At 52.6% G+C, this 7,788-nt stretch overlaps 1 pseudogene; it reads right to left on the bottom strand.

Moving 5' to 3' along the window:
* Positions 1 to 7,788, bottom strand: part of LOC112076603 (mucin-2-like) — a 43,932-nt pseudogene that overhangs the window by 32,298 nt on the left and 3,846 nt on the right.

Raw genomic sequence — 7,788 nt, 5'->3', positions numbered from 1 at the left:
AAGAAGAAGGAAGAAGAAGAAGAAAGAGGAGAAGGAAAGAGGAGAAGAAGAGAAGAGAAGGGAGAAGAAGAAGAGGAGGAGAAGAAGAGGAGAAGGAGAAGAAGAGAAGGAGAAGAGGAGAAGGGAAGAGAAGGAAGAAAGGAGAAGAAGAGAGGAGAAGAAGAAGAGGAGAGAAGAAGAGAAGAAGAAGAGAGGACGAAGGAGAAGAAGAGAAGGAGAAGAGGAGAAGGAGAAGAGAAGAAGAAGAGGAGAGAGGAGAAGAAGAGGAGAAGAAGGAGGAGAAGAGGAAGAAGAAGGAGGAAGAAGAGGAGAGAAGGAGGAAGAAGAAGAAGAAGAAGAAGAAGAAGAAGGGTTGTCCTACAATTAAAATGGTACAAAAGAGTAACACTATTCTGAGCCATGTATTAACATCTGTGGGAAATATCAGATTACTGCAAAACATGTTGATCTAATATCTCAGTGTTGTTTGTACTGTATCTGGCTGACTGACTGTCTGACTGACTGGCTGGCTGGTTGTCTGACAGGCTGGCTGGCTGACTGGTTGTCTGACTGACTGGCTGACTGACTGGTTGTCTGACTGACTGGCTGACTGACTGGTTGTCTGACAGGCTGGCTGGCTGGCTGGCTGGCTGACTGATTACACAGTAGAGCTGGAGGCTTCACATCCATTCATTCAAGGTTTAGCCCCTGTCTGTGATGGTGTACGGTCACATCCCATACGGTGCCCTGCTCCCTATATAGTGCACTACTTTTGACCAGGGCCTTATCCCCTATATAGTGCACTACTTTTGACCAGGGCCTTATCCCCTATATAGTGCACTACTTTTGACCAGGGCCTTATCCCCTACATAGTGCACTATATAGATAATAGGGTACCATTTAGGACACATKCGTAGTGTCACCTTGTGCTGCCTTACTTTGGAACGGTTCCACATGCCTCCCCCGAGGGGTCACTGCAGGTCCTGAAGCAGGGGCTGACACACGACTCGTACCTCCACTGGCACTTAGGACCCGTAGGGCTGTCTGGACCAGGGCCTGAGGGAAAATACACACTTTACAGAAAGTGTTGCACAGCAGAGTATGAAACATGGAAATAAGTATACTTGTGTTTGTGAATTTCAATCATATTACAGAGTCTCCTAGTAAAGAGAGTGGAAATGAAGTGAGTTGAGTTCTAGATCGACTATCGTTTTGGACTCTGCCTAACCCCACTGGACCTCTCCTGGTTGACTATGGTCTGGACTCTGCCTAACCCCTCTGGACCTCTCCTGGTCAACTATGGTCTGGACTCCTGCCTAACCTCTGGACCTCTCCTGGTCAACTATGGTCTGGACTCTGCCTAAATCTTCTCTTCTGGACCTCTCCTGGTCAACTATGGTCTGGACCTGCTGCCTAAACCCTCTGGACCTCTCCTGTTGACCTAGGTCTGGACTCTGCCTAACCTCTCTGGATCTCTCCTTGGTCAACTATGGGTCTGGACCTCTGCCTAACCTCTCTGGGACCTCTCCTGGTCGACAATGGTCTGGACTCTGCCTAATCTCTCTGGACCTCTTCCTGGTCAACTATGGTCTGGACTCTGCCTAACCTCTCTGGACTCTCCTGGTTGACTATGGTCTGGACTCTGCCTAATCTCTCTGGACCTCTCCTTGGTCGACTATGAGTCTGGACTCTGCCTTAACCCCTCTGGACTCTCCTGGTCACTATGGTCTGGACTGCTAATCCCCTGACCTCTCCTGGTGCTATGGTCTGGACTCTGCTAACCTCTCTGGACTCTCCTGGTTGATCTATGGTCTGGACTCTGCCTAACCCTCTGGACCTCTCCTGGTCATACTATGGTCTGGACTCTGCCTAATCTCTCTCTGGACCTCTCCTGGTCTACTATGGTCTGGACTCTGCCTAACCCCTCTGGACCTCTCCTGGTCACTATGGTCTGGACTCTGACCTAATCTCTCTGGACCTCTGCCTGGTCACTATGCGGTCTGGACTCTGCCCTAACCTCTCTGGACCTCTCCTGGTTGACTATGGTCTGGACTCTGCCTAACCTCTCTGGACCTCTCCTGGTCACTATGGTCTGGACTCTGCCTAACCCCTCTGGACCTCTCCTGTTGTGACTATGTCTGGACTCTGCCTAACCTCCTCTGGATCTCTCTTGGTTGACTATGGTCTTGGACTCTGCCTAATCTCTCCTGGACGTCTCCTGGTCGACAATGGTCTGGACTCTGCCTAACCCCTCTGGACCTCTCCTGGTTGACTATGTTCTGGACTCTGCCTAACCTCTCTGGACCTCTCCTGGTTGACTATGGTCCTGGACTCTGCCTAACCCCTCTGGACCTCTCCTGGTGACTATGTTCTGGACTCTGACTAACCTCTCTGGACCTCTCCTGGTGACTATGGTCTGGACTCTGCCTAACCCTCTGGACCTCTCCTGGTTGACTATGTTCTGGACTCTACCTAACCCCTCTGGACCTCTCCTGGTTGACTTGGTCTGGACTCTGCCTAACCCTCTGGACTCTCCTGGTTGACTATGTTCTGGACTCTGCACTAACGCTCTTCTGGACCTCCTCCTGGTTGCGCTATGTCTGGACTCTGCCTAACCCCTCTGGACCTCTCCTGTTGACTAATGTTCTGGACTCTGCCTAACGCTCTCTGGACCTCTCCTGGTTCGACTATGGTCTGGACTCTGCCTAACCCTCTGGACCTCTCCTGGTTGACTATGGTCTGGACTCTACCTTAACCCTCTGGACCTCTCCTGGTCAGACTATGGTCTGGACTCTGCCCTAACCCCTCTGGACCTCTCCTGGTTGACTATGTTCCTGGACTCTGCCTAACCTCTCTGGACCTCTCTGGTTGACTATGGTCTGGACTCTGCCTAACCTCTCTGGACCTCTCCTGGTCGACTATGTTCTGGACTACCTAACCCCTCTGGACCTCTCTCTGGTCGACTATGTTCTGGACTCTGCCTAACCCCTCTGGACCTCTCTGGTTGACTATGTTCTGGACTCTGCCTAACCCCTCTGGACCTCTCCTGGTTGACTATGTCTGGACTCTGCCTACACCCTCTGGACCTCTCCTGGTGACTATGTTCTGGACTCTAGCCTAACCCCTCTGGACCTCTCCTGGTCTGACTATGTTTCTGGACTCTAGCCTAACCCTTCTGGACCTCTCCTGGTCGCCTATGGTCTGGACTCTGCCTAACCCCTCTGGACCTCTCCTGGTCGACTATGTTCTGGACTCTACCTAACCTCTCTGGACCTCTCCTGGTCGACTTATGGTCTGGACTCTCCTAACCTCTCTGGACCTCTCCTGGTTGACTATGTCTGGACTCTCCTAACCCTCTGGACCTCTCTCTGGTCGACTATGTTCTGGACTCTGCCTAACCCCTCTGGACTCTTCCTGGTTGACTATGTGTCTGGACTCTACTAACCCCTCTGGACCTCTCCTGGTTGACTATGTTCTGGACTCTGCCTAACCCTCTCTGGACTCTCCTGGTGACTTATGTTCTGGACTCTGCTAACCTCTCTGGACCTCTCCTGGTTGACTATGTCTGGACTCTGCCTAACCCCTCTGGACCTCTCCTGGTCGACTATGGTCCTGGCACTCTGCCTAACCTCTCTGGACCTCTCCTGGTTGACTATGTTCTGGACTCTGCCTAACCTCTCTGGACCTCTCCTGGTCGACCTATGTCTGGACTCATCCCTAACCCTCTGGACCTCTCCTGGTCGACTATGGTCTGGGACTCTACCTAACCTCTCTGGACTCTTCTGGTCGACTATGGTCTGGACCTTGCCTCCCTCTGGACTCTCTGGTCGACTATGGTCTGGACTCTATCCTAACCCCTCTGGACCTCTCCTGGTCAACTATGGTCTGGACTCTGCCTAACCCTCTGGACTCTCCTGGTTGACTATGTTCTGGACTCTGCCTAACCTCTCTGGACCTCTCCTGGTTGACTATGTCTGGATCTGCCTAACCCCTTGGACTCTCCTGGTGACTATGGTCTGGACTCTACCTAACCTCTGGACCTCTCCTGGTCACTATGTCTGGACTCTGCCTAACCTCTGGACCTCTCCTGGTTGACTATGTTCTGGACTCTGACTACCTCTCTGGACCTCTCCTGGTTGACTATGGTCTGGACTCTGCCAACCTCTCTGGACCTCTCCTGGTCGACTATGTTCTGGACTCTACCTAACCCCTCTGGACCTCCTCCTGGTACCTAGACTTGTTCTGGACTCTGCTAACCCTCTGGACTCTCTGGTTGACTATGTTCTGGACTCTACTCTAACCCTCTGGACCTCTCCTGGTCGACTGTTTCTGACTCTGCCTACCCCTCTGGACCTCTCCTGGTTCGACTATGGTTCTGGACTCTACCTAACCCTCTGGACCTCTCCTGGTCGACTATGTTTTCTGGACTCTACCTAACCTCTTGGACTCTCCTGGTCGACTATGTTCTGGATCTCTAACCCTCTGGACCTCTCCTGGTCGACTATGTTCTGGATCTGCCTAACCTCTCTGGACCTCCTCCTGGTCGACTATGGTCTGGACTCTACCTAACTCCTCTGGACCTCTCCTGGTTGACTATGTCTGGACTACTAACCCCTCTGGACCTCTCCTGGTCGATCTAGTTCTGGACTCTGCCTAACCCCTCTGGACCTCTCCTGGTTGACTACTGTCTCTGGACTCTACTACCTCCATCTGGACCTCTCCTGGTTGACTATGTTCTGGACTCTGCCTACCTCTCTGGACCTCTCCTGGTCGACTTGTTCTGGACTCTGCCTAACCTCTCTGGACTCTCCTGGTTGACTATGTTCTGGACTCTGCCTAACCCCTCTGGACCTCTCCTGGTCGACTATGGTCTGGACTCTGCTAACCTCTCTGGACCTCTCCTGGTTGACTATGTTCTGGACTCTGGCCTACACCTCTCTGGACCTCTCTGGTCGACTATGTTCTGGACTCTAACCTACCACCCCTCTGGACCTCTCCTGTCGACTATGGTCTGGACTCTACCTAACCTCTCTGGACCTCTCCTGGTCGACTATGGTCTGGACTCTGCCTAACCCCTTGGACCGTCTCCTGGTCGACTATGGTCGTGGACTCTGCCTAACCTCTCTGGACCTCTCCTGGTCGGACTATGGTCTGGACTCTACCTAACTCTTGCCCTTCCTGGTCGACTATGGTCTGGACTCTGCTAACCTTCTGGACCTCTCCTGGAGTTGACTATGGTCTGGACTCTACCTACACCTCTCTGGACCTCTCCTGGTCGACTATGGTTGGACTCTGCCTAACCCCTCTGGACCCTCTCCTGGTCCGGCTATTGGTACTGGAACTCTGCCTAACCTCTCTGGACCTCTCCTGGTCGACTATCGTCGGACTCTGCCTACCCTCTGGACCTCTCCTGGTTGACTATGGTCTGGACTCTGCCTAACCCCTCTGGACCTCTCCTGGTCGACTATGGTCTGGACTGCCTAACCCCTCTGGACTCTCCTGGTCGACTATGGTCTGGACTCTGCCTAACCCTCTGAGACTCTCCTGTCGACTATGGTCTGGACCTGCCTCACCTCTCTGGACCTCTCCTGGTCGACTATGTCCGGCCTCCACTGCTGTCAGAGAGTAACCCTTTCGTTTCTGCCAGCCTGTGTGGACTCTGCTATGCTCCTAAACAAATGGCTGACATATTTTTAGCCCCGTAATTACCCAGCCTGCATCAGGAGCAGCAAACCCAGCTGTGGAGACAGAAAGAGAGCAGAACTTTCTAGACCTCACCAACTCATACATGTGGACCTGAACTTGATTCACAAATCACTTTACTAGATTATGAACAGAAATACTCTCCAAATGGTGAAGATGTTTCTTGGTTGAAATAAAAACCACCCCTGCCTAGTGATCTGACCCCCTCTCTGTTCTCCCTTCCCCCAGTCCATAAGCTCCTTCTCTGGAAGTGGTATACTGGAAGGGGCAGGTCGGTTTCTGTTTGGAAGCACGCCCGTGGGCCTGAGGGGCGCCTTGGCCAGGGGGGCCCTGATCTGGGGGGGCCTGGTCATGAGGGCACTGGCCTGAGGGGCCCTGGTCTGAAGGGCGCCTGGTCTGAAGGGCCCTGGTCTGAAGGGCCTTGGCCAGGGGGGCCCTGAATCTGGGGGGGCCTGGTCTGAGGGGCACTGGCCTGAGGGCTCTGATCTGGGGGCCCCTGGTCTGGAGGGGCCCTGAGTCTGAGGGCCTGGTTGAAAGGGCGCCTGGTCTGAAGGGCCTGGTCTGAGGGGCCGGTCTGAAGGGCCCTGGTCTGGGGGGCCTGGTCTGAGGGGCACTGGTCTGAGGGGCTTCTGATCTGGGGGGCCCTGGTCTGGAGGGGCCCTATCGTCGGAGGAGGCCCTGATCTGGTGCTGACCTAGCACCCCGCTTCCACATCTCAACATGTTGTGATTAAAGCACACATCAGCCACTCGCACTTGACAAAATCTGTCGTTCTGTTGCGAGGTGGGAGTGTGCCGGGGCACAGCTGCAGAGGCTTGCATTACAGTGCATGCAAAACATGGCTGCCCGCACAAAGAGCCCATTAACGGGCTAAATGGGTGTTTTTACAAACGCGAGTAACGCACGCTGGTGGGCCATGGTTAGGGGGTTGTGGGGGTTGGCGGGGTGGAGGGGCTGCAGCAGGAGGTTACACCAGGGGGTTAGTAGCCTAAACTACAAAGTGAAAGTCTTTGTCTCTGGACCTCAGCTGTCAGCCATCTCTGATACATACAGTAAGTATTGGGTTGCATTGGAGGGGACGAGCATAACATGGCCAAAGCTCCAAGAGCTYGAGCAAAAGCTAGAAGACCACCGGTTACATAGCTTGACCTYTCATRTAMTAAATGCCTGCATACTGTACATCCTATGGAAAGCATAGGAATACTGATAAGGCACATTTTAAAAGATGATTGTGACCAATCAAAAGGCCTTGATCCAAACCTCCTCAACGCAAACCTATAGCCACAGGCAAACTCCTACTAGAATACAACCACACCACCCTGACAGCTTAAACAGAGGAAGACCCCATATCTGTTCAAGTGCAACACATTAAATGGTCACAAGTGGCAGTTTTAATAAAAATATCATATCAAAATAGATGGTATAAATGGAATCACCTTTGAGAAGAAAAACCTTAAACTTTTCATTTACATAGCTCTTCTTTTCCCTTCCCATGTAACCTTCCCAGATCTCCAGTCCATCCCACGTACCTGTCAGTTTGAAGAGCGTGGCTTTGCGGAATCCGTCAGTGTGTTTGTACTTGACGAGGTGAACCCAGGACAGCATGTAGTGGAGGAAGAATCCCGGCCTGGCGAAAGCCTCCAGAGAATCATAACCCTGGATCCAGGTGTCACGGTGCAGCGTGAAGGTAGCCGCGTCCCAGAACGCTTCACTCTCCTCCCACTTGGTCAGCGTAAGATGGCCGCCGCTGTCCACCGCCAGGAAGTAGTTGGGCCGATCGGACGCCTCGAACGACACCAGGGAAGTGTCTAGAGGAAAAGTTGATCACCAATTTAGGAACCTCAACATCAAGGGTCTTTTCCGGTTAAATAAAGGTTTAAAAAAAACAATTTGAGCTCTGGAACACTTCATTAGACCAGAGGATAGGGACTGGAACACTTCATTAGACCAGAGGATAGGGACTGGATAGGGACTGGATAGGGACTGGATAGGGACTGGAAGACTTCATTAGACCAGAGGATAGGGACTGGAACACTTCATTGGACCAGAGGATAGGGACTGGATAGGGACTGGAATACTTCATTAGACCAGAGGATAGGGACTGGA

The sequence above is a fragment of the Salvelinus sp. IW2-2015 genome, unplaced genomic scaffold (genome assembly GCF_002910315.2).
Source record: "Salvelinus sp. IW2-2015 unplaced genomic scaffold, ASM291031v2 Un_scaffold3869, whole genome shotgun sequence".
Lineage (NCBI taxonomy): Eukaryota > Metazoa > Chordata > Actinopteri > Salmoniformes > Salmonidae > Salvelinus > Salvelinus sp. IW2-2015.
Note: the sequence above shows the minus strand (reverse complement) of the source record. Positions and strands in the feature narration are given on the sequence as shown.